This window comes from Saccopteryx bilineata, chromosome 5 (assembly GCF_036850765.1).
Source record: "Saccopteryx bilineata isolate mSacBil1 chromosome 5, mSacBil1_pri_phased_curated, whole genome shotgun sequence".
NCBI lineage: Eukaryota > Metazoa > Chordata > Mammalia > Chiroptera > Emballonuridae > Saccopteryx > Saccopteryx bilineata.
Window position 1 is genome coordinate 146,800,449 of NC_089494.1, and position 27,839 is coordinate 146,828,287.

At 34.8% G+C, this 27,839-nt stretch overlaps 1 pseudogene; it reads left to right on the plus strand.

Annotated features, from left to right (window-relative positions):
- On the plus strand, window positions 1-27,498 carry LOC136306565 (patched domain-containing protein 3-like; annotated as a pseudogene).
- The last annotated feature ends 341 nt before the right edge of the window (window positions 27,499-27,839 follow it).

The following is a 27,839-nucleotide window of genomic DNA, read 5'->3' on the forward strand; positions in this document are numbered from 1 at the left end:
ATGGGAACAAACCAATTAATGCTGGAGGCCAAAGCCATGCACCTGCAATATTACCAGAAGACAGGAGGAGAGGATAATGAGTACAGCAAGACGTGGCTGATCAACTTCCTGAACCAATTTAGCAGTATTGAAGAGAGTCTGCCCTTAAAGATCATCCAGCTATGTGGTAGCTGGGCTTAATAGGAAGGCCAGGAGAAAGTGAGAGAGATAAGCCTTATTCCAAGGACCGCAGATAGCAATAAGATGCCCAGAGTAGTTGATGGAGTCCTTGAATTGAAGCTGAGAGTGTACTACTATATTTAATACTTAACCCAACATTCTTAAACTAACACACTGAAGATGCCACAAATCTTAAAGCCTGGGTAATAGTCTGATGGAAACTCAAATCCTAAATCCTCAAGGTAGGTCTGTTCAGTGCAGCATTGATCTTCAGGTTTAGTTTTGGGAATTGGTTTTCTAGCCAAATTACTTGGCAATCCTTTAGTTAAAAAGCCTTTGCTCTTTCCAGGAGCCCACTAAAATTTGATTGAAGTTCACTTGAACAACAACAGCAACAACAAAACCTTTGAGCAAAAGCTCCATTGTGATATTTAAAAAGATAACTAACTCAACACTTTTTACAAGTAAATTATAGCATAGTGCCAGGCATATGTTAACTATTCAGTGATTGTTGGGCCAGCAAAACTACTAATACTTTTGAATAGCCTGGGGAAAGTGAGACACCCATTGGAAAAAGCCTTTGAATACCAGGACTTTCTAAAATAATATTTATGCAATTAAAATAGTAAAAGATAACAGCCTAATAATTTATTTAGTTTTTAGTGATTTCACAGTTTTATATAAAATTTAGATATTGTATATTCAGAAGTTTTAAACATTGGCATTTGTAAGAAACTTTGGAAAGAGATTTGTGGAAAGGAACAAATTTATATTTGTTATTCTAAAATTACAATTCATATTTTGACCTTTTAATGAATTTGAACGTGTTTATTTTTCATCAATAACTTAGTTTCAATAGTGTTTGCAAATATTATAAAAACTCACTTGCAAATATTATAATTAAAGGTTATTTATCTGAGTAATTTTTTTGTGGCAGGTGATCTATTTTACATCACTTTCTAGAGGAGTGGAATTTGAAACAACTTCTAAGACAGTGATCCCTTTGTTTTATGTGGTATAAGTTCTAATCATATTATTTGCGATTATATCATGCTATAGGTAAAACACTTTTATTCGCCTTTTACATATTTTAAAAAATATTTTATTGTGGTAAAATATATATAAAACATAAAATGTAATTTTAACAATTTTGAGTGTATAATTTAGTAGTGTTAATGATTTTGACATTGTGCAATTGTCGCATCTGTTTCCAAATATTTTCCATCACCCCAAATGGAAATACTGTAACCATTAAACAATAACACCCCATTGCCTCCTCTTATTCCTGATAAACCTTTAATCTACTTTCTGTCTCTATGAATTTGCCTATTCTAGAGATTTCATAAGTGAAATTATGTAATATTTGTTCTTTTGTGACTGACTTACATCACTTAGCACAATGTTTTTAAGGTTCATTCATGTTATACAATGTATGAAAACTTATTTTCTTTTTATGGTTAAATAATATTCTATTGCATGCATATATCACATTTTATTTATCCACATATCTGTTCATGGGCACTTGGAATGTTTATACCTTTTGGCTATTATGAATAATGGTGAAATAAACATTAGTGTACAAATATCTGTTTGAGCCCATTTTTAATTCTTTTCAGTACATACCTAGAAATGGAATTGGTGGGTTGCATGATAATTCTGTTAGGTTGCTGAAGATCTGCCAAACTTTTCCACAGAGGGTACACCATTTATACTCTACCAGCAACTCTCTATTTTCTCACCAACACTCCTTATTGTCTATTTTATTGATTAAAGTCATTCTACTAGGTGTAAAGTGGTATCTCATTGTGGTTTTGATTCAAATTTCCCTTATTACTAATGATGATTATCTTTTGATGTGTTTATTGGCTATTTGTGTATCTTCTTTAGAGAAATGTCTACTTCAGTTCTTTGCCCATTTTTTTATTTTTAAATTGTTTGCCCATTTTTTAATTGGGTGTTTTTGTTGTTGAGTATTATTGTTAATGAATAATTTATATATTCTTGATATTAAACCTTTGACAGATAGAAATGAGTTGCAAATATTCTACTACTCAGTGGATCATCTCTTCACTTTCTTGACAATGTCCTCTAATGCATAGAAGTTTTTAATTTTGATAAAATTTAATTTATCTATTTTTCTTTTGCTACTTGTGTTTTTGGTGCTATATCTAAGAGTCCTTTGACAACTGCAAGGTAATGCACATTTACTCTCTTTTCTTCTGAAAGTTTATGGTTTTAGCTCTTATATTTAGGTTGTTAATCAATTTTTAATTATTTCATATATAGAATAAAGTAGGGGTTCAGCTTCATTCTTGCACATGTGGAAATCTGCTTGTGCAAAAAATGTTCAATGATGAAAATAATCAGTTGGCTGGTATTGTGTATGGATTTATTTGTGTACTCTTAATTTTATCTCATTGGTCTATATTCCCATCTATATGCCAGTACCACACCATTCTCATTATTGTAGCTTTGTCAAAAGATTTTAAATCTGGAAATTGCAGTCCTCCAACTTTCTTCCCTTTTTCAAGATTATTTTGGAAATCTAGGGCCCCTTACTATTTCATACAAATTTGAAGGCAACCTTTTCCATTTATGAATAGAAAAAAAAGGCCATTGAATTTCGATGAAGATTGTATTGAATCTGTAACTGCTTTAGATGAGACTGACATTTTAATAATATTAAGTCTTCCCACCCAGGTAAGAAAATGTTTCCATTCATTTGGCTCTTGTTTTGTTTCTTTCATCAATGTTTTGTAGTTTTCAGTGTACAAGCCTTTTTCCTCTTGGGTTAAATGTATTCCTAAGTATTCTTCTAGACACTGTTTAAATTTAATCACTTTTGTAATTTCCTTTTGTGATTTTTCATTGCACATGAATAAACACAACTGATTTTTATATGTTGATCTTGTATCCTGTAGCTTTTCTGAATTTGTTTAATAACTACATTTTTTGTAGATTCTTTGGAATTATCAAATACAGGATCAGGTAATCTGGGCAAAGGTTAGTTACTCTTTCCTTTTCCATTTTTATTTCTTTTCTTCCTTCTTTTCTTCCTTCCTTAATTCCTTCCTTCCTTTCTTCCTTCCATCTAACTGCTGGCTATCAACACAATGTTGAATATCGCTGGTGACAATGGATATCCTTATCCTGCTGCTGATCTTAGAGGGAAGCTTTCAGTTTTTCACCACTGACTATGATGTTAGCTGCGCAGTTTTTATAAATGCCCTTATCATTTTGAGGAAGTTCTCCTCTATTCCTTATTATTGAGTGTTTTCCTTCTAATTATGATTATGTGTTGGATTTTGTCAAATGTCTTTTTTGCATCTATTGAGATGATCCTGTGTTTTTTATCTTTTGTTGTACTAGTGTGGTGTATTACATTGATTAATTTTCTTACGTTGAACTACTCTTGCATTCCTGGGGAAAATTTCACTTGGTCATGGTGTATAATCCTTTTAATATGCTATTGAATTGAGTTTACTAGAATTTTGTTAAAGATTTTTGCGTCTATATTCATAAAAGATATTAATTTGTCTTTATTTGGCATTGATAGCAGTATAATGCTGGCCTCATAGAATGAATTAAGAATTGTTCTGTTTTTTTTCAATATTTTGGAAGAATTTGGGTGTTAATTCTTCTTTACATGTTTGGCAAAATTCACAGGTGAAGCCATCTTGTTCTGTACTTTTCTTTGCTGGGAGGTTTTTTTATTACTGATTTACTCTTTTTATTTGTATCATGTTTGTTGAGATTTTCTATTTCCTCTTGAGTCAGTTTAGATCACTGTGTATTTCTAGGAATCTGTGCATTCCGGCAAGGGTCCCCAAACTTTTTACACAGGGGGCCAGTTCACTGTCCCTTAGACCATTGGAGGGCTCCCACATACAGTGCTCCTCTCACTGACCACCAATGAGAGAGTTGCCCCTTCTGGAAGTGCGGCGGGAGCTGGATAAATGGCCTTAGGGGGCCAAATTGTGGCCCGCGGGCCGTAGTTTGGGGACGCCTGATACAGTATCTAATTTGTTGCCATAAGTTATTTATAGTATTCTCTTATAATCTTTTTTATTTCTATAAGGTCAATAATAATGTACTCCTTTTCATATCTTATTTAGTTATTTCTATCTTTTTTTCTTTGTCACTCTAGATATAGGTTTGTCATTTTTGTTGACCTTTTTAAGTAACCAACATTAAGTTTTGTTGGTTCTTTCTATTTTTTTCTATTCTCAATTTTATTTATCTCTGTTCTAATCTTTATCATTTCTTTTCTTCTATTAACTTTGGTCTTGGTTATCTCTTCTCTTTATAGTTTCACAAGGTGATTTGAGATCTTTTTATTGTTTAATGCAGCTATAAATTTATCTATGAACACTGATGTGGCTATATTTTATAATTTATGCTATGTTTTTACTTGCCATAATATTTTTTAATTTCCCTTGATATTTCTTCTTTCACCAATTGACTGTTGAATAGTGTGCTGTTTAATTTCCATGTTTTGTGTATTTTCCAGTTTTCCCTTTAATATTGATTTGTAACTTCCATTATTAGTTGAAAAGACACTTTGTATAATTTCAATATTTTAAAATTTTCTGACTTGTTTTGCAACCTAACATATGGTCTGTCCCACAGAATGTTTCATGTGCACTTGAGAATAATGTCTATTGTTGGATTGAGTGTTCTATACATTTCTGTGGAGTCTAATTGATTTATTGTATTATTCATTCCTTCTATTTCTTTATGCATTATCTGCCTAGATGTTTTATCTGTCATTGAAAGGGGTGCATTGAATTCTCCAACTATTATTGTAGAACTATTTCTCTGATAAATTTGTCCCTTTATCAATAATATTCTTCTTTGTCTTTTAAGTTTTTGAAATAAATTCTATTTTGTCTGATATCAGTATAGACATTGTGCTCTTTTTTTATTACTATTTGTACAAAATATCTTTTTTGAATCTATTTATGTCTTTGGATCTAAAGTGAGTCTCTTGTAAACAGCATATAGTTGAATTATGCTATGTTATTCATTCCACCAATCTCATGTCTCTTGACTGGAGAGTTTAATTACTTATATTTAAAATAATTGCAAACAAAAACTTAAGTTTTGCTATTTTTCCCCACATATCTTGAAGTTTTTTGTTTTTCATTTCATTCATTATGCACTCTTTTATGTTTAGTTTATATATTTCTAGTGAGCTGTTTTAAATATATTCTTATTTCTTTGTTTTAGTTCATACATTTTTATTAATTTTAATGGAGTGACATTGATAAATCAGGGTACATATGTTCAGAGAAAACATCTCCAGGTTATTTTGACATTCGATTATGTTGCATACCCATCACCCAAAGTCAAATTGTCCTCCGTCACCTTCTATCTGTTTTTCTTTGTGCCTCTCCACTCCCCCCACCCCCTCCCCCTCCTCCCCCTACCCCAGACCTTGATAACATTATACGGGCTGAAATAAGTAAATCAGAAAAAACTAAAAACTATATGATTCCATACATAAGTGGAACATAAAAATGAGACTCAGAGACATGGACAATTATTTTCTTAATTCTTATTGTAATGATTTTTAGAGATTTTCTTTGTGGCATATGAAATCCTAAATTTAAAAGAATCTAGGCCCTGGCCAGTTGGCTCAGTGGTAGAGCGTCGACCTGGCGTGCAGGAGTCCCGGGTTCGATTCCTGGCCAGGGCACACAGGAGCGGCGCCCATTTGCTTCTCCACCCCTCTCCCTCTCCTTCCTCTCTGTCTCTCTCTTCCCCTCCCGCAGCCGAGGCTCCATTGGAGCAAAGATGGCCCGGGCGCTGGGGATGGCTCTGTGGCCTCTGCCTCAGGTGCTAGAATGGCTCTGGATGCAACAGAGCGACGTCCCAGAGGGGCAAAGCATCACCCCCTGGTGGGCATGCTGGGTGGATCCCGGTCGGGCGCATGCAGGAGTCTGTCTGACTGCCTCCCCATTTCCAGCTTCGGAAAAATGAAAAAAAAAAAAAAAAGAATCTATATTAAATTGACACCTGGTACCAACTTAAAAAAACATACAAATGTTCTTTCCATACATCTCTGTACTCCCCCCACCATGTTTTTGTTGTCACAAATTATATATTTATACTCGTATGCCCTTTAACATATATTTATAATTACATTTATGTATTTCTCTTTTAAATTCTGTAGGAAATAAAATGTAGAGTTACAAACCCAAAATACAATAATACTTGGTTTTATATTTGTCCATGTACTTACTTTTACTGGAGAACTGTATTTTTTCATATGACTTAGAGTTAATTTTTATTGTTCTTTTATTTCTCCCTAGGGATTCCCTTTAGCACTTTTTATAGGGCATGCCTAGTGGTAACAAACTTGGCTCTTTTTTATCCTGGAAGATCTTAATTTCTTTTTTTTTTCATGGGAGAGAGATGGAGAGAAGAACAAACAGGAACAGACAGGAAAGGAGAGAGATGAGAAGCATCAACTCAGTTGTTGCACCTTGACTGTTCACTAAGTGCTTTCTCATGTGTGCCTTGACTAGGGGGCTCCAGCTAAGCCCATGAACCTTGCTCAGGCAAGCAACCTTGAGCTCAAGCCAGCAACCTTGGGCTCAAGCTAGTGACCTTGGGCTCAAGCTAGTGACCTTGGGTTTCTAGCTAGCAACCTTGGGCTTCAAGTCAGCGACCTCTGGGCTCAAACCAGTGACCATGGGGTCATATCTATGATCCCAAGTCAGTGACCCCACACTCAATCTGGTGAGCCCATGCTCAGGCCGGATAAGCCAGTGCTCAAGCTGGTGCGCAAGCAGGCCACCTTGGGGTTTCAAAACTGGGTCCTCAGCATCCCAGGTTGATGATCTATCCACTGCACCACTGCCTGATCAGTCTCTACTTGACTTGAAGGACAGTTTTGCTGAATACAAGATTTTCAGCTGGTGGTTTTCTTTTTTTAACACTTTAAGTATCAATCAACTATACCTTGGCCTTTATGGTTTCTGATGAGTAATCAGCTTTTTTGCTTATTATGGATCCTTTGTATGTGGTGAGTTGTTTCATTCTTGTTGCTTTCTAGATTCTCTCTTTATCTTTTAACAGTTTCACATTATAATGTGTCTCAGTCTAGATCTTTTTTACTTCATTCTATTTGAAGTTTACACAGCTCCTCAGAAAAAAGCTGAGAAAATCTTAAGCTTTCCCTGGGGCTGATCCCTGGCTAATTCTTCTATCAAATTTGGGAAGGTTTCAGCCATTATTTCTTCAAATATTTTTCCTGCCTCTTTTCCTTTTTCTGAGGCTCCCATATTGTATATTTTGTGCTTGCTGATATCCCACAACACTCTGAGGTTCTTTTCACTTTTCTTCATTCTTTTTTTTCCCTGCCTAAACTCAATAATTTCAATTATCCTGTCTTCAAGATCCCTGATTCTTCTGCCTGCTAAAACTGCTGTTGAACACCTCTTCTGCTTTGATTTTTAAGTTACTGTGTTTTTTAATTAACAAATATGTTTGGATCCTTTTTTTAAAAAATGTCTTTTTATTTCTATTGCCATTTGGTTCATAGACTGTTTTCATTATTTTCTTGTCAATGCTGCTTTCCTTTAGCTCTCTGAGCATGCTTGAGACAGTGTTTTATAGTCTTTATAGTCTTTCTCTAGTAAGTTCAATCTCTCTTTCCTCAAGGACGATATCTGTTCATTGCTTTCGTTCCTTTGTCTGAGTTATACTGTCTCATATTATTTCTGTATGCCACAAGATTTCTTTTGTTTTTGTTGAAAACTGGACATTTCACCATTAAAATGTGGTAACTAGAAATCAGATTCCCCACTTTTCCAGGGATTTCTGTGGTTTGCTTGCTTGTTTAAGGCTATAGTAATCTTCTTAGTGACTGTTCCAAAATTACTGCAAGCGCTGTATTCTTTGTTTATATGGTTACTGACATCTCTGTTCCTTAGCTTTTGTTTTTCTAATATTTTGACAGAGATTTTCTTGGGTGCCAGAAGCTCTCCTAGTCTTTGAAAAATATTTGTGTGCTTGGAACTTCTTTGAACACTTAGCCAGGCTTACACTGTGCCTGGGGATCAGCCTCAGGGGGAAGTTTAGGGTTTTCTCAGGGCTTTTTTTTCCCCTAAGTGTATACTTGCTCTGAGTGACTTTCTAAAATCCTCAATGTATACTGGTGCTTTTGAACATCCTACATTCTTAGAGAAATACTCCCCACCTTTTGCTTTAGGTAGTCTTTTGTATATTTGAGCTGTAATCTTTTACATATATGAAGGTTAATTCAACTCATGGTGTTTCTAGCTTTCTCACCTTGAGTTTTGAGTTAGAGAAAACAGAGAAGTGCCTTGCATCAGTCCTCCTTGTAACTGCTAAACAGGTTAGAACAGACATTTAAATATTTTACATATAAAGTCTTTGCTCTGTCCATAAATGCAAATAGTACCATACTAGTTACATGGCTGTTGCTGTTCTTTAAGACTATTGCTCCTTTAAGACTCTGGCCATTTTAATACACCTGTCACTATAAGGTAACTTGTACCATACCAGAGAGGGGGTGAGATAGGGCATGTAAATCTTCCTGTTTTGAAATGTACCCCTTTTATTTTTCACTGTTTTTCCTAGTTTCTAGAATAGGTTCTGAAGATTTATGCTTGTTTGTCTATGTTTATGTGGGAGATGAGAATTTGAAAACTCTCACTCCATCTTTTGCTACTAAACTTTTACTTTTTAAACTTGATATTTAAAAAAAAATTACCCATTAGGAACAGTATGCACCCAAATGGAATAGTAAAAAGAAAATTTACCAGTCCTGATTGATTTGGCATATGTTTTTTACCTGACATATTATAGTAATTATGACTAACTGTTCCATTTGGAAAAAGATCTTCTAACAGAATTAAGAAACAAGTTTTTATTTCTACTATAAATTTAAACAGGTGCTTCTAGTTATATAAAAAAAAATTAAATTGACTTGGGTGTCCCGATTGTACTTATGTGGGGTTTATCTTGTTAAGTACTTAAAAATTGTTATTTTGGAATGACATAAGGGTACTTTGAGCTCTTATGATCAGTAAGCTAAAATGTCAGCAAACAATAGAATTTACATGTAGAAGGAATCATAAAGGTTATATTTCAAAGTTTCTCAAGACAGAGTTTCAGAGAGAGCATGGATGGACCTTGATAACATTATACGGAGTGAAATAAGTAAATCAGAAAAAAAAACTGAGATGAATCCATACATAGAAGGGACATAAAAATGAGACTCAGAGACATGAACAAGAATGTGATGGCAACAGAGGCGGGGGGTTGGCGGAGGGGGGGTGGGGTGAAGAAGGAGAGAGGGGTTAGGGGAGGGGAGGGGCACAAAGAAAACCAGATAGAAGGTGACAGAAGACAATTTAACTTTGCGGGAGGGGTATACAGCACAATCAAATGTCAAAATAATCTAGAGATATTTTCTCTCAACATATGTACCCTGATTTATCAATGTCACTGCATTAAATTTAATAAAAAAAAAAAACAAAAAACCACATATTGTAAAGATTAGTCCTATTAAATTAAAGATCTGGGGCTTAAATCTGAGAATATACATTTCAGATTTTTTTCCTAATTGATTCTTATGAGTAAATACGTTTGGGAACAATTTATACAATATAATTCTCTGGATTTAAGGCAGAGAAACATAAGTCCCCAGTAGATAAAGAAACTTAAACACAGTGGGTACCTCTTTAGAACCAATAAACTCATTTACATCTTAACTTTGTTGTTCTGAAAAGGAAAACTACATTCCTTAGCAAACAAACAAACAAAAAATAAACAAATAAAGGAAAGAAAGGAAAAAGGAGGAAAGCAAGAAGGATGATGGAAGAAAAGAAGGAGAGAAGGAAAGAAGGAAGAAAGGAAGGAGGAAGGAGGAAGGAGGAAAGGAAGGGGAAAAAAGAAAACAAAACTCAGTATTAGTAATATAAAGAATTTTTTAAAATGAGTATGTGGTCTACCAATGACTGGATTGACAAAACTTTTCTACTAGGTATTTGTTTTTAAAGATACAAATTTGTATAACTTCTTCTGCATCTTTCAAATAATTGGGACAGTAATGCAGAAAATTTTGTATTGAAGGCAACTATAAAGTGATTTATATTTGTCTTTGAAAACTTTTTAATGCTTATGTGACTAACATTTTAAATACACAGGATTCATGAGGTACAAACACAAAGCCACTTTATATTTTCCCTCATTCTCTTATCTAGAGCATGCTTTTGGGAAAACCCTTAATAGGGAATAAAGGATTGCCACTCTATTCTATTACTTTTCCTTTTCTTCTTTATCTTAAGCCAGTTCCTGGGTTGGAGTATGTCCAAAGAGAAGAGTATAAAGATTTTTTTTTTTTTGCACAACAATTCTTAAGTCACAGATGCTACCATGATGGTCTCTCATACATGCCTTCTCTGAGCTTAAATATACAACTAATTCTTCTGTGAGTGACATTGCACATTCCTTGGACATCTCTTGCCCGTACTTCTTTTTTATCACTGAGAATCTTTTATCTCTTTTCTGGATAGGGCCTTCTAGAGAGTCCCTCAGATGTTCGCATCCTACCTGTATCACACACACTTTAAAAAAATTCTTTTTAATTGAGAGAGAGAAAAAAACATTGATTTGTTGTTCCACTTATTTATGCATTCACTGGTTGATTCCTGTCTGTGTCCTGACCGGGGATAGAACCTGAAACCTTAGTATACTGGGACTATGCTCTAACCAAGCTACCCTGCCAGGGCATCACACACACTTATATTAAATATATGTTTTTTCTTGCATCCATGCACTTACCTAGGCAGATCTTTATTCAAATACATTTTGGGGTTCCATATATATTCCCCTGAAGTGAAGTTATTTGAACAAGACTAAAACTTTTTAAAAAGTTTATGCTCCAAATTGAACTTTATTCTATAGTATTAGTGTTATGTATATTGATTATTTCAAAAGTTTCTGACATTTTGGAAATGACAAAACTTACACCAAATTTATGATAAAATCTGGAAAATCTGTCCCTTTCTAAATCCACTGTAAACTATTCCTTACTTATGGCCCCTGTCAAGAAAGATGTGAATTCCTCATCAGGTATATAGATTGTTATCTAAATGTTATTACTTCTAATTTAGTCCTTTCCTGCTAAGTGAATAAAAATTTCAGAAAATTGACCATTTTGCTGCCAGTGATGCCCAAATCTGCCTGAGCATTGGAATCATATCAGGGAATTTTTAGACACATTGATTATGCAGCTGTACTACAACCATATTGAATCAGAATTTACAGAGCTGGGGTCCAGGAAATCTAAAGTTCTAAAATTCTCCTAGGTCATTTGGAAAACGGCTTAAACGGGTCCTTCTTGGGGACTGGCATATCTGCAAGTATATTCACCCAACTCCTACAGTGTTCTATGTTCAAATTCTTTCATTGTCTACCAAACATTAAAATAAAGGTCATTTTAAAAGTCAACACAACCAGTCAATGTTACTGTAGCCAATAATATACATCTCTTTCTCAATCCTCTGAAAAACTTTCACCAAAAATCCAAAAATTTAAAAGAGAAAATGGAAAAAACATAAGTAACATTTATCCACATTATCCTTTCTGATTTTAATGTTCATCTTTGTTACTCTTTTAAAAAAAATTTTAGCAAGGGAGAGGGAAAGGGAGAGTGGAACAGACAGTGACAGACAGAAAGACAGATATGAAGCATCAACTTGTTGTAGCACTTTATTTGTTCATTGATTGCTTTCTCTTATGTGCCTTGACTGGGGGGTTCCAGCTGAGCCAGTGACCCTTGCTCAAGCCAGCAACCTTGAGTGCAAGTCAGCAACCTTGGGCTCAAGCTAGCTACCTTGGGCTTCAAGCTAGTGACCTTGGGCTTCAAGTCAGTAAACTTTGGGCTCAAGCCAGTGACCCCACTCTCAAGCTTATGAGCCCATGCTCAAGCCGGTGCTCAAGCAGGATACCTTGGGGTTTCAAACCTTGGTCTTTAGTATCTCAGGTTGATGCTCTATCCACTGTGCCACTGCTGGTCAGGCCTTTGTTACTTTCTTATCTTAAACTTTTATAAACCAACAATGTTGTTTTAAAAAGTTTCATTTTAATGAAAATTTATTTGTAATTTATTTGTAACAAAAAATTTACTTTTATTCCTGGAATTTGTGAATTTAGTGTTGATTTTAGGCCCTGAATTTAATTCATAGCACCAGTAGGTTGAGAAATATTAAAATACAGATTTCTGGCCAAGACAGCGAGTAGGTAAATGTGGTATTCTCATTCTCCAACAACCATGTCAAAATTACTTTTGAACTACAGAACAACCATCATTCAGAATCTGAAATCACATTGAAAAGAAGTCCTATAACTGAGGATTATTAAAAAAAAAGTCACCTTGAGAGTAGTAGAAGGGACAGAGATGAGGAAATGGGCTGGTCCTATACCCACATGTGGTGGTTAAAATTGGGAGGTATACCTTGGCTGCAGAAATTCACTCTGAGGAGCAAGAGTTCCCAGCTCCACAGCAGACTCCCCACCCAGGGTTTCGGTGCTGGGAAGAGAAGTCCTCATAATTTCTGGCTGTGAAAACCAGATAGGATTGAGGCTGAGTGACACAAAAAAAACTACTGGAGTTGCAGGCAATTCCTCTTAAAGGGCCTGTGCATGGACTTACTCAGACTCACTCGCTCTGAGCTCCAGTGCTGAGGCAGCAGCTCAAAGGCTCCAGAAATATACAGGGGAAAACTGAGTTATCCAGTGAAGGCTGCAGGGGCAGCTTTATCTCAGACAGAAGTGTTGGCAGAGGCCATTGTTCCTTTGCTGATTCCTCCTCCACAGAGCCAGCAGGTGGGTGCCATATGAGGATCCATTAACCTGGCTCACAATGTTATCCTCTTCTGATTTACTAAGACCCCACTACCCCCAAGTTATAGATACACCCAAACAATTTCGAGTGTTTTTTTTTCCATAAAACAACCTGTCTTGGCTGATGCTGTGAATTTTCTTCAGTCAGGGCACAGGTAGCTGCCATTGGCCTGAACTTTTTGGGAGGCCCCTGATGGCCAGCTTCAGACCATGCTGGAGCAGCACCCAACCACCTCCATGAGCAATACACCAGAGACCTGCTAAAGTGAGTCTTGCTCAGTGGAGTCAGTTCCTTCATAGCAGATTGGCCTGGGGGGTGTCAATTCCTCCCATTGGTATGCCAATAGCAATCAAAACTCAACTACAACAAGATAGTACATACAGCTCACTCAGAGTAGTACCCAGGTCTAGTGAATAGGGAGGTTTCCCACTGGGCCCTACAAAACAGTCTACAATGACGAGGAGATGTAGCAGGTCTGCCTAATGCATAGAAAACACAAGGAGGCTACTAAAATGAGGAGACAAAGAAATATGTCCCAAATGAAAGAACAGAATAAAAACTCCAGAAAAAGAACTAAAATGAAGACAAACAATTTACAGATGCAGAGTTCAAAACACTGCTTATAAGGATGCTCAATGAACTTAGGGGAAATATAGATGAACTTAGTGAAAACTTCAACAGAGTTGAAGTTTAAAGAATCATAAAAAAATGCATCAGAAATGAAGACAAGTTACATGAAATCAGCAGTAAAGTAGATGAAGCAGATGACCAAATCAGTGATTTGGAAGACAATCTAGTAGAAAACATCTAATAACAATAGCAAAAAGGAAAAAATATCCAAAAGACAAAACAAGGAAAGTTTAAAAGGAGAAGTTCAAGTGTAACATTTGCATCATGAGGGTGCCAGAAGGAGAAAAGAAAAAGCAAGTAATTGAAAACCTATGTATTTGAAAAAATGAGAAGAAATAAAAAAAACCCACAGAGAAAACAGAAACTTTTTCTAATCTGGTATAGGGAATAGACATACAAGTCCAAGAAGCACAGAGTCCCAAACAAGATGACTACAAAGAGGCCCACACAAAGACATATCATAATTAAAATACCAAAGGTTAAAGACAAAGAGCATCTTAAAAGCAGAAGGAGAAAGGCAGTTACCTATAAGAGAGCTCCCATTAAGATTGTAAGGTGATTTCTCAAAGAAACTTTGAGGGCCAAAAGGGACTGGCACAAAATATTTAGTGATGGCAAGCAAGGGCCTATAGCTAAAATTATTCTACCCAGAAAAACTACCACTTTGATTCTAAGGACAGATAAAAAGCATCCCAGATAAGAAAAAGCTGAAGGAGTTCATCAAAACCAATTCAGTATTACAAGAAATGTTAAAGGGTCTTTTTTGAGAAAGAAAAAAATAAGAAAAAATATGAATAATAAAATGGTAATAAACACATAACTATTGATAATTACTTGAAATGCAAGTGAATTAAACACTTCCTTGAAAGACATATGGTAGCTGAATGGATAAAAAGACAAGACCCTTACATATGCTGTTTACAAATGACTAATTTCAGATTGAAAGACACACACAGACTTAAGTAAAGGGATAAAAAAAGACATTTCAAGAACATAGAAACAAACAAAAAGCTTGGGTAGCAAACAAAACAGACTTTAAAACAAAGGTTATAACAAAAGACAAAGAAGGACCTAGCAATTCCCCTTGTGAGTATTCTTCTGATGAAACTCAAAACACTAATTCAAAAATATATGTGCATCCATATGACCACTGCTGCATTACCTACAACAGGAAAAATATCGCAGCAACCTAACTATACATCAATAGCCATATAAAAGAAAAAGAATAGAATCTTGCTATGTGCAACAGCACAGATGGACTTAGAAAGTAAGTCAAGTCAGACCCAGAAAGACAGATGCCATGATTTCACTTATACGTAGAATCTGAAAATAAATGAATTAGCAAAACAGAAACAGACTCATAGATACAGAGAATATTTTGATGATTGCCAAATGGGAGGGGAGTTAAAGGCATGGGAAAATAAACTTAAAGGATTAAGTACAAATTGAGAGTTACAGAATAGACTTGGGAATATTAAGTACAGCATAAGAAATATAGTCAATAATACAGCAGTAGCTATGTATGGTGTCAGATGAGTTCTAGATTTATTGAGGTGATCACTTTGTAAGTTATATAAATGTCAGATCACTTGGATTCTACAATCTGAAACTAATATAATATTGTATGCTATGGACCAGCGCAGCTCGTAATTCTGGGTCTTGAGGGAGAATGGTGCAGAATTAAGAAAATAGACTCATTGAGAAAATAGTATGGGATCAGGAGGCCTCTTCAATGCTGATGGCAATATCCAAGTGCCTCATAGCCCCAGTTTGCTTTATTATATAGCCATATGCAAATCAAAGAAGTCCTTTATACAGAGTTACACATCTGAGGCTAAAACAGGAACTCTCCCAAGGAATAAACGGGAATCCCCCTACCATGCATAAGTGAAATCAACCAACATCTTGAACAAACAAAGAGTGAGAGGAAGGGCATGTAAATTGCTTCCAGCCACTTAAGCAAGCAAGTGAAGTGAGTGCAAATACTCAGCATCATAGCCAATATGGAGGTGGAGGGGGGAGAACTTAGCCTTTTGCTAAGCCTCGAATTTACAAAGGATTTTTGCCACTTGCAGTCTACAACAATTGTACATTAGTACAATTAAAATTAACAATCTGTAGCATTTTAGTGTAACTATGAGGTTCTGAAATAGCCAGTAGATCAGCATTTGACTAGCTATGTAGTAATCACCTAGGGAAGTTTGGTAAAAGTAAAGACTTCCAACTTTTCTGCATCCTCTTTTTTCCCAGTTGGCTTTCATAGTGCATGGGAATTAAAGGTCTCCATTAGGCAGATAGGGAATTATTGCCCAAGAGGTTTCTCAATACATGTCCAAGTCAACAATGTTATAAATTGACGGATTTTCAGTATGGAAGTTATCACTACAAGTTCCATTTTTTCCTCCAAATTTACAGGTGCAACTGTGCATGAAACAAAATGTGTGTTGGAGTCTTCAGAGTGACTTCTATTGCCTTGGCAGTGGTGAGTGGCTTTGACCTGATGTTGTACTGTGGGGTGCCATTTGTGACCATAGTTGCAAATTCACCATTTCTTGTTCTAGGTAAGTAAAACAAAATGTAAGGCTACACATTATGTATGTGGGGGTGTAGGATAGATAAGATGCTTATGTCAGATAAGGGAAAATAACTATAGTTAGGTGGTTCTACAGATCCAAAATGAAGTGTCAGAAAAAGAAAAATCAAAATGAATTATATATCTTTAGAGTTGGAAAAATCTAATACTTCAAACGGAAATATAAGGAACATGGACAGGTAGTACAGACTACACATACACACAACACATGCACACATCAAAAATCAAAAATATAAGTCACTGAAAATATAAGAAAAATAATTCCATCTCTCAATCAGGGATTCTAATGAAACTAAGAATGAGACACCTTGTTTTCTTACTAGGTTAATGAATATTAGCAAAATTGAAGGCTTGGGGAAAAGTTATGTGAAAATGAACACTCATACTTCACTGGAAGAAAATTTTGAAATGATACTTTTAGCACAACTTTGCAACAAATCAAAAAGCTTAAAAATATCTTTGACCTATCAATTCCACTTCTAGAAATTTGTCTTATTAATTGGACAAGTGCTCAAATGTAGAACAAGTATGTTCATTCAATGTGATTTAGAATAGAAAAATATTGAAAACAACCTCATCCCACATCAACATGGGATTGGTCAATTCAATATAGCATATTAAAATTTTAGAATAAATTTTAATCTAAAAAGAAGTAGATATAGAATATTAAATAAAAATACTAGTTATGAAGTAAGATGCTTGAAATAAGAGTGGTACAGTTACATCTGTATATTTGTATAGAACAAATTCTGGATAGATAAACATCAAAATGTTAGCAGAAATTACCCCTGAAGAGAGAAATTACAGTTATTTAAGTTTTTCTTTGAATGTTCCTAAAATTTCAGAATTTATTTTATAATAGCATAAGAAAACAAAGATGTTTATATTTTGGAAAGTAAGCAACTTGGAAAAAATAATATTCGGTTTCCTGGGGGAGATGAGCAGATGAGCTGTAGACTGGATGTTATTTATTCTAGTTCCTCAGGGCACATCTTCCTCATATACACCCACATTTAATCACTCAGTGTCCCCAACAGCTGTAAATAACTATAGTTAAAGTGTGTATAACTGACTGATTTAATATAAACCATTTTTATATAGTCTATGCATAGGAGTATGAGTGTATGTTTGTGAGTGTGTGTGATTGCAGCAAATCAAGAACTATGTGCAGGTTATTTCTTATCAATGTTCTATAAGTAATAAAGCCATTTTTTTAAATATCTAATAGTAAATATCAGTGAGTTCATTCTTGGTTCTTAGTACTTTTGATTCTTTCCTTTTGTCCAGGTGAGTATAACTGAAATCTTCAAAAGAGGTAGCTGTGGGAGTTGATGACAGAGTACATAAATTAATGTCAATTTAGATTCTCTACTTTGCTTATAACTATAGAACATCTGAATTAGAAGCAAAGTTGAAGTTCCTAGTATCCTCCCATGCAATCCATAGGGACAATCCCCCAAAATTTAAATTAAGATTAACGTTTTAGTTCTAAGTATTGACTATATCAGTACACATGGAAACAAAGGTGTGCATGAGTGAAAGCAGAGTCAGCTCTGGCAGAAAATTTTGAAGAGATATTTATCTACAACAGGCTCATGCTATTCTTTCTAATCCCTTTTTCTTTGTAGTCCTTCTTTCCCAGTCTTTAGAAGATTTCAAAGTCTGCTTTATTTCAAATTGATCATGAAATGTCTTTGTGTAAAAGAACTAATTAAATAGTAGGCATTAGTATCTAAAGGATCCTTGAGATTTACTTTGGTACATATTTCTGGTATCAAGAGAACTTCCATTTTAATGAGATAAGGCCTTAAACTGGCCAAGTGAAGTTTAAATAATAGCATTCTAGCTATCAAAAACAAAGCAGCAGTAAAACTGTGTGTGTGTGTGTGTGTGTATAATCATACCACATTGATAGCTAGATGCTTACTGTGGAATACTTAAGTTTAACTTATATTTTAAGCAACAGAATGTTGGCTTAATGTGTTTGTGCATTAGTGTGAAATGGCTTATGAGAGAAAGTGGTCTCACATAAACTAGAAAAATCAAAAATGCATTGCTAATGCTGCTTTGACTAATATCCAGTTACCCAGGTTTCCTGACTCATTGTTGAAACACCCTAAATAAAGACTTAGAAGTAGAATATACTGTGCTGCATGCAAAGAATAGGAGAATGTACAAAACACAGTTATTACAAAAGAAGGAGTGATGAGTTCTGTTGTGGATTCAGAGACAGAGAAAGAATCAGAGAAAGCAGTATGAAAGCACAGATTGGGCAAGATAAATAAGACCTTAAGAGGTGAACAAAAAAATTTGGTTGATCTGTTTAATTTTTAATGGATATTAATATTTATGAAAATTGTTTCTTTTTTTAACAGTTGTTGGGATTGATGATATGTTTATCATGATTTCTGCCTGGCACAAGACCAACTTCACAGATAGCTTAAAACAATGACTGTCTAGTGCAGCAGTTCTCAACCTGTGGGTCGCAACCCCTGCGGGGGTCGAATGACCAAAACACAGGGGTCGCCTAAAGCCATCGGAAAATACATATTAATTATTATTAATTATACAATACATTTTTAAATAAAATATGTATTTCCAATGGCTTTAGGCAACCCTTGTGTTTTGGTCGTTCAACCCCTGCTGGGGTCGCGACCCACAGGTTGAGAACCGCTGGTCTAGTGTCTATTAAAAAGTTGCAGTGGCCATTACAATCACCACCACCACTAACATCCTGGCTTTCTATACAGGGGTTATGTCATCCTTCAGGGCCGTACAGTACGTTCACATTTATACAGAAGCAACACAGCTCTTTTGTTACTTTTAGTGCATCATGGAGCACTATGGAGCAATTATGGCTCTGGATGGTAAAAGAGAAGCAGTCTGTCTACATTGGTTAAAAAAGCCAGATATACTTGACCAGAAATGTTCCTCATTAAAAAGATGCTTCTGTCTCCCATTTGATTCTCTTCCAGGTGAAGAGTAAGCTGATATCCATCCAATGAATGTGTTCTTTAGAGACCATTTAGGGCTTTTTCTCACAAATACTAAGTCCCAGATTTTTGTAGTTCTTTTATACATTTTTTATGTTATAAGTAGTATATATGCCTGTTTCCAAGTGCAGGAAGGTTTAGATCTTCGAAATTTGGAAAGTGATAATTCCTACATTATACCATATTTTAATGTAGAGAAAAAACATTTTTCAGATTATGGCTCTAGGGTTATGGTTATTGTTACCAAAACTGTTGACTACTGGGATAAAGATGCTAGGCAAATATTGGAAAAACGTCTGACAGATTTTATTATTATTATTAATTTTAATGCAGTGATATTGATAAATCAGGGTACATATGTTAAGAGAAAACATCTCCAGATAACTTTGACATTTGATTATGTTGCAAAGCTCGCACTCAAAGTCAAATTGTCTTCCAACACCTATCTGGTTTTGTGTCCCTCCCTTCCTTCCCCTCCTTCCTCACCTCCCCCATTACCATCACATTCTTGTCCATGTCTCTGAGTCTCATTTTTATGCCCCATCTGTGTATGGATTCATATAGTTCTTAGTTTTTTCTGATTTATTTATTTCACTTCGTATAATGTTATCAAGGTCCATCCTTGATAACATTGTAAATAATCCAATGTCATAATTTCTTATGGCTGAGTAGTATTCCATAGTATATATGTACCAAAGCTTTTTGATTCAATCTTCCACTGATGAACACTTGGGCTATTTCAAGATCTTTGCTATTGTGAACAATGCTGCCACAAACATGAGGGTGCATTTCTCCTTTTGGAACAGTTCTATGGTATTCCTAAAAGTGGGTTGGTTGGATCCAAAGAAAGTTCGATTTTTAATTTTTTGAAAAATCTCCATACTGTTTTCCACAGTGGCTGCACCAGTCTGCATTCCCACCAGCAGTGCAGGAGGGTTCCCTTTTCTCCACATCCTCGCCAGCATTTAGTCTGTGTTGTTTTGTTGATGAATGCCATTCTGACTGGTGTGAGGTGATATATCATTGTGGTTTTAATTTGCATTTCTCTAATGATTAGTGATGTTGAGTATTTTTTCATATGCCTATTGACCATCTGTATGTCCTCTTTGGAGAAGTGTCTATTCATTTCTTCTGCCCATTGTTTGATTGGATTGTTTGTCTTCCTGGTGTTGAGATTTACAAGTTCTTTATAAATTTTGATATTAACCCCTTATCACACATATTGTCAAATATGTTCTCCCATTGTGTAGTTTGTCTTTTTATTCTGCTCTTATTGTCTTTAGCTGTGCAACAGCTTTTTAGCTTCATATAGTCCCATTTGTTTATCCTATCTTTTATTTCACTTGCCTGTGGAGATAAATTGGCAAATAAATTGCTGCGAGAGATGTCAGAGAGCTTACTGCCTATGTTTACTTCTAAGATGTTTATGGTTTCAAGGCTTACATTTAAGTCTTTTATCCAATTTGAGTTTATTTTCTGAATGGTGTAGGTTGGTGGTCTAGTTTCATTTTTTTGAAGGTAGCTGTCCAATTTTCCCAATACCATTTATTAAAGAGGCTGTCTTTACTCCATTGTATGCCTTTACCTCTTTTGTCAAATATCAGTTGTCCATAGAGCTGTGGGTTTATCTCTGGGTTTTCTGTTCTGTTCCATTGATCTATATGCCTGTTCTTATGCCAGTACCAGGCTGTTTTGAGTACAATGACCTTGTAGTATAACTTGATACCAGAAAGGGTGATACCTCCCACTTTATTCTTCTTTTTTAAGATTGCTTAGGCTATTTGTGTTCTCTTTTGGTTCCATATAAATATGTGGAATATGAGGGGAAGGAAGGGAGGGACACAAAACCAGATAGAAGGTGTCGGAAGACAATTTGACTTTGAGTGAGAGGTATGCAACATAATCAAATGTCAAAATAATCTATATCTTTAAAGTATGTCATTGGTATTTTAATTGGTATTGCATTGAATTTATAAATTGCTTTGGGTAATACAGACATTTTAATGATGTTTATTCTTCTTAACCATGAGCATGGTATATGCTTCCACTTGTTTGTATCTTCCTTGATTTCTTTTATCAATGTTTTATAATTTTTTGAGTATAAGTCTTTAGACTCCTTGGTTAAATTTACTCCTAGGTACTTTATTTTTTTGGTTGTAATAGTGAAAGAAATTGTTTCCTTAATTTCCATTTCTGACTGTTCATTGTTGGTGTATAAAAATGCTTCTGATTTCTTAGTATTAATTTTATATCCTGCCACTTTGCTGAATTCAGGTCCAGTAGTTTTTTGATTGAGACTTTAGGGTTTTTTATATACAATATCATATCATTTGCAAATAATAATAGTTTTAATTATTTTCCAATTTGAATGCCTTTTCTTTCTTCTTCTTGTCTGATTGCTGTGTCTAGGACTTCCAGGACTATGTTGAATAAGAGTGGTGAAAGGGGGAAACCCTGCTTTTTCTTCCTGATCTTAAGGGGATTGCTTCTAATTTTTGCCCATTGAGTATGATGTTGGCTGTGGGTTTGTCATAGATGACTTTTATCATGTTGAGGTATGTTCCCTGTATTCCCACTTTGCTGAGAATTTTGAACATGAATGAATGCTGAATTTTTTCAAATACTTTTTCTGTATCTATTGAAATTATCATGTTTTTTTTGTCCTTTCTTTTGTTTATGTGATGAATCACATTGATTGATCTGTGAATATTGTACCAGCCTTGCCTCCCCAGAATAAATCCCACTTGATCATGGTATATGATTTTTTCCATATATTGTTGGATCCGGTTTGCTAACATTTTGTTGAAAATTTCAGCATCTAATTTATCAGGGATATTGGCCTATAGTTTTCTTTCTTTGTATTGTCTTTGCCTGGTTTTGGAATCATAATTATGCTCGCTTCATAGAAGGAGCTTGGAAGTCTTCCTTCCTCTTGAATTTTTTGAAATAGCTTGAAAAGGATAGAAGTTAGTTCTTCTTTGAATATTTGGTAGAATTCACTTGTGAAGCTATCAGGCCCCGGACTTTTCTTTTTTGGGAGCTTTTTGATAACTATCGATCTCATTTGGTGTAATCGGTCTTCTTAGGTTTTCTGATTCTTCCAGATTGATTTTGGGAAGATTGGATGTTTCAAGGAATTTGTCCATTTCATCTAGATTGTCTAGTTTTTTGGCATATAGTTCTTCATAGTATTTTCTTACTATTTTGTATTTCTGTTGTGTCAGTTGTTATTCCTCCACTCTCATTTCTAATTTTTTTTATTTTAGTCCTCTTTTTTTCTTGGTGAGTCTAGTTAAAGGTTCATCAATCTTATTTACCTTTTCAAAGAACCAGATCCTAGTTTCATTGATCCTCTGTATTGTTTCCTTAGCCTGTATATCATTTATTTCCACTCTGATCTTTATTATTTCTTTCCTTCTACTACATTTGAGTTTCACTTGCTGTTCTTTTTCTAGTTATTTTAGATGCAGAGTTAAGTTGTTTATTTGAGCTTTTTCTAGTTTCTTAAAATGTGCCTGTAGTGCTATGAACTTCCCTCTCAGTACTGCTTTTGCTGTGTCCCATAAATTTTGAGTTCTTGTATGCTCATTACATTCGTTTCTAGGATTTTTTTTACTTCTTCTTTGATCTCAGTTTTAATCCATTCATTATTTAAAAACCTGCTATTTAGTTTCCATGTGTTTGAGCATTTTTGAGCTTTTCTGTTGTGGTTGATTTCTAGTTTCATGCCACTGTGATCAGAGAAAATGCTTGATATGATTTCAAATCTTCTTAAATTTGTTGAGACAACTTTCATGCCCTAACATGTGGTCTATCCTAGAGAATGTACCATGAGCACTTGAAAAGAATTTATATTCTGCTGCTTTAGGGTGAAAGGTTCTAAAAATATCTATTAAATCCAGTTGATTTAGTGTGGCCTTTAAGTCTGCTGTTTCTTTGTTAATTTTCTTTCTTGAGGATCTATCTAGTGATGTTAGTGAGGTATTGAAATCCTCTATATAGTATTGCTGTTGATCTCACCCTTTATATCCATCAAAGTCTGCTTTATATATTTAGGTGCTCCTATATTAGGTGTGTAGATATTTATAATAGTTATATCTTCCTGTTGGATTGCTCCCTTTATCATTATGTAGTGGCCTTCTTTATCTCTTACTAAAATGAACTTTGTTTTAAAGTTCATTTTGTCTGATATAAGTATTGCTACCCCAGCTTTTTTAAATTTCCATTTGCATGATATTATTTTTTCATCCTTTTACCTTCAGTTTATGTGCATCTTTTGTTTGAAGGTGTGTCTCTTGTAGACAGCATAAGTATGGGTCTGTTTTCTTATCCCTGCAGCTACCCTAGGTCTTGATAAAATCATTTAATTCATTTACATTTAAGGTTATTATTATTTTTTTCTTTTTATTTCTATTTATAAAATAGAACAATCAAGATTCATAGTTTCTAAATAACCAAACACCACACAACTAAATCACTTAGCATTTACTTTTTGCTCAGGATCAAAATCTGTTGGGTTCTGGGAAGAATTTTCTGGAGAAATTTAAACACTTTTTATTTCAATATAGAACACATGAACCACATATAGATGTCTTATAAATGTGATTCATTTTGATGGAAAATTATGTCCCAGTAGCCCTGATTAATGGTTTCTTTAAATTAAAATATTAGATACACACACATATATATTCTCACATATATGTTTCTACATTTGAAGCTAATTTGAATTAGTGATGTCTAATCTAAAAATATAGATCTATAATCTAAATTTTAAAGTATAAATCTACTATTTTGAATTCTTTTTTCTCCCTTTATAGAACAAAGAGTCTGCCTACAATTTTATAGTGTGCATTTGTATTAATATTTAACTTATGCACAGATAACATGTATTTAATAATGGGAAATTATAAATTATCATTTGTTTATTACACAGACTCTTGATTGAGAAATATTCTGAGCTTTGAAAAGATATCAAAGCTTCATAATTATAATGTGTTTTATTTATTTATTTATTTATTTTAAATAATTTTATTTTTTTAATGGGGTGATATCAATAAATCAGGATACATATATTCAAAAATAACATGTCCAGGTTATCTTGTCCTTCAATTCTGTTGCATACCCATCACCCAAAGTCAGATTGTCTTCTGTCACCTTCTATCTAGTTTTCTTTGTGCCCCTCCCCCTCCCCCTTTCCCTCTCCCTTTCTCCCCTCCCCCCCCATAACCACCACACTCTTATCTATGTCTCTTAGTTTCACTCTTATGTCCCACCTACATATGGAATAATGCAGTTCCTGGTTTTTTCTGATTTACTTATTTCGCTTCGTATCATGTTATCAAGATCCCACCATTTTGCTGTAAATGTTTCGATGTCATCATTTCTTATGGCTGAGTAGTATTCCATAGTGTATATGTGCCACATCTTTATCCAGTCTTCTATTGATGGGTTTTTTGGTTGTTTCCATGTCCTGGCCACTGTGAACAATGCTGCAATAAACATGGGGCTGCATGTGTCTTTGCGTATCAATGTTTCTGAGTTTTGGGGGTATATACCCAGTACAGGGATTGCTGGGTCATAAGGTAGTTCTATTTTCAGTTTTTTGAGGAACCACCATACTTTCTTCCATAATGGTTGTACTACTTTACATTCCCACCAACAGTGTATGAGGGTTCCTTTTTCTCCACAGCCTCTCCAACATTTGCTATTACCTGTCTTGTTAATAATAGCTAATCTAACAGGTGTGAGGTGGTATCTCATTGCCATTTTGATTTGCATTTCTCTAATAACTAAAGAAGATGAGCATCTTTTCATATATCTGATGGCCATTTGTATTTCTTACTGGGAGAAGTGTCTGTTCATGTCCTCTTCTCATTTTTTTATTGGATTGTTTGTTTGTTTGTTGAGTTTTATGAGTTTTTTGGATATTAGGCCCTTATCTGAGCTGTTGTTTGAAAATATCATTTTCCATTTAGTTGGCTTTCTGTTTATTTTGTTATCAGTTTCTCTTGCTGAGCAAAAACTTCTTAGTCTGATGTAGTCCCATTCATTAATTTTTGTCTTCACTTCTCTTGCCTGTGGAGTCAAATTCATAAAATGCTCTTTAAAACCCAGGTCCATGAGTTGAGTACCTATGTCTTCTTCTATGTACTTTTTTGTTTCAGGTCTTATGTTTAGATCTTTGATCCATTTTGAGTTAATTTTAGTACAGGGGGACAAACTGTAGTCCAGTTTCATTCTTTTGCATGTGCCTTTCCAGTTTTCCCAGCACCATTTATTAAAGAGGCTTTTGTTTCTCCATTGTGTGTTGTTGGCCCCTTTATCAAAAATTATTTGACTATATATATGTGGTTTTATTTCTGGACTTTCTATTCTGTTCCATTGGTTTGAGTGTCTATTTTTCAGCCAATACCATGCTGTTTTGATTGTTGAGGCCCTATAATATAGTTTGAAGTCAGGTATTGTAATGCCCCCAGCTTCATTCTTTTTCTTTAGGATTGCTTTGGCTATTCGGGGTTTTTTATAGTTCCATATAAATCTGATGATTTTTTGTTCCATTTATTTAAAAAATGACATTGGAATTTTGATGGAAATTGCATTAAATTTGTATATTACTTTGGGTAATATGGCCATCTTAATTATATTTATTCTTCCTAACCAAGAACAAGGAATATTCTTCCATCTCATTATATCTTTTTCGATTTCCCTTAACAATGGTTTATAGTTTTCATTATATAAGTCCTTTACATTCTTTGTTATGTTTATTCCTAAGTATTTTATTTTTTTTGTTGCAATCGTGAAGGGGATTATTCTTTTGAGTTCGTTTTCAAATGTTTCATTGTTGGCATATAGAAAAGCTATTGACTTCTGTATGTTAATTTTGTATCCTGTGACCTTATTGTATTGGCTTATTGTTTCTAGTAGTCTTTTTGTGGATTCTTTGGGGTTTTCAATGTATAGGATCATATCATCTGCAAAAAGTGATACCTTTACTTCTTCTTTTCTGATATGGATGCCTTTTAGTTCTTTGTCTTGTCTGATTGCTCTGGCTAGAATCTCTAGTACTACATTAAATAAGAGTGGAGAGAGTGGACAACCCTGTCTTGTTCCTGATTTAAGGGGGAAAGCCTTCAGTTTAGTGCCAGCCAAAAAATGTAAAGGAAAAAAAAAGTCACCTACAAGGGGAGGCAGGGGAATGGCCTCACACAGACAACACTGAATGCCAGAAGACAGTGAAGCAAAGTCTCTTATGTTTTCTTAGCAAATAACAGAAATATATCGTCAAATACACAAAATACAGGTAGATGTAAATTAGTCCTTATTTAAAGAAACCTTCTTGGCAATTCAGTTCAATTAATAAAACAAAATTAAAAACTCAGAAATTGGGAAGTCATGGTAAAGAGCTTACAGAAAGTATTATAACCATTAAAAATAGTACACATATAAACAACCACAATAATTTTGGCTACAGAATATGATGTAAACTTAATAAATTATAACAGCATAAAAAACAATGAAATATTTAACCAAAATCAGGAGTTGAAGGGAGAACGGAAACTTCTCTAAATTCAGTTTAGAAAGTCCAAGGTTGAAATATCGTGAAATAAATAAGTGTATTTAAAATTCATTAAAATTTTTGATAAACATTTATTGGCATATATTATGTCTAGGTTTTGCTCTAAGTACTAAAGACACAAAAGAGCTAATGTGATGTTTGATAGATCATACGGTAGCTGGTACTGTATTTGTAACTATCATCTTCCACTATCCATTCATATTCCCTTTGCCTCAGCAAGCACCTCAGCCGATTATGATTCTTCATCTGGTAGAGCAACCCAAACCTTTATCCCTGAAGGGTCTGGGCCATTACTAGTTCTGCCTGAATTGGGTTGCGGTAGTTTTCCACTGCCTTTATTAAGGGCCCTGTCCTATTAAGAGGTACCCTTATGGATCCCTTGTACTTTGGACATACTCTTCTCAAACTCTATTGTGTAGCAGCAGCCCAATTACCCCTTGGTAATCAGGATCAATCACTCCAGCCTGTACTGTGACTCCCTCTAGGTCTGTCAATTCAGAGGCCTGAGGAGCTCAAAGCAGTTGGGTGGAATCATGTCGTGTCTCCAAGTGAAAGTATACTTCCTTTTAGAACTAAGACCACCAGAGCAGCAAAACATAAGGTCATGGGTATAGGAAGAAAAGTTTTTGCTAGTGGATCAGTAGAGATAATTCCGGACCTGTGAATCCTGGCTATGGGAGAAATGGCACCACATACTGATTTATAGACATATATCATCCAAAAGAACATTGCCCCAGCCCTGCAAGGTATTGCTACCTAGCTATAACAGATTGTTCAAAAAGATATTCCACCATTTTATCAGCCAGCTGCTTACTGGATGAGGGAGAACATGGAAAAACCTGTGAATAAGATGAAGTCTTGTCACCAAGATGTGACACATATCACTTCCCTTTATATTCTGTAGTTGATTACTGATCACATGGCCACACATGTAGGCCAAAGGGACTAAAATATATAGTCTTTGAATGGGCAGCCATATTTCAACTTGAATTACATATTATGGAA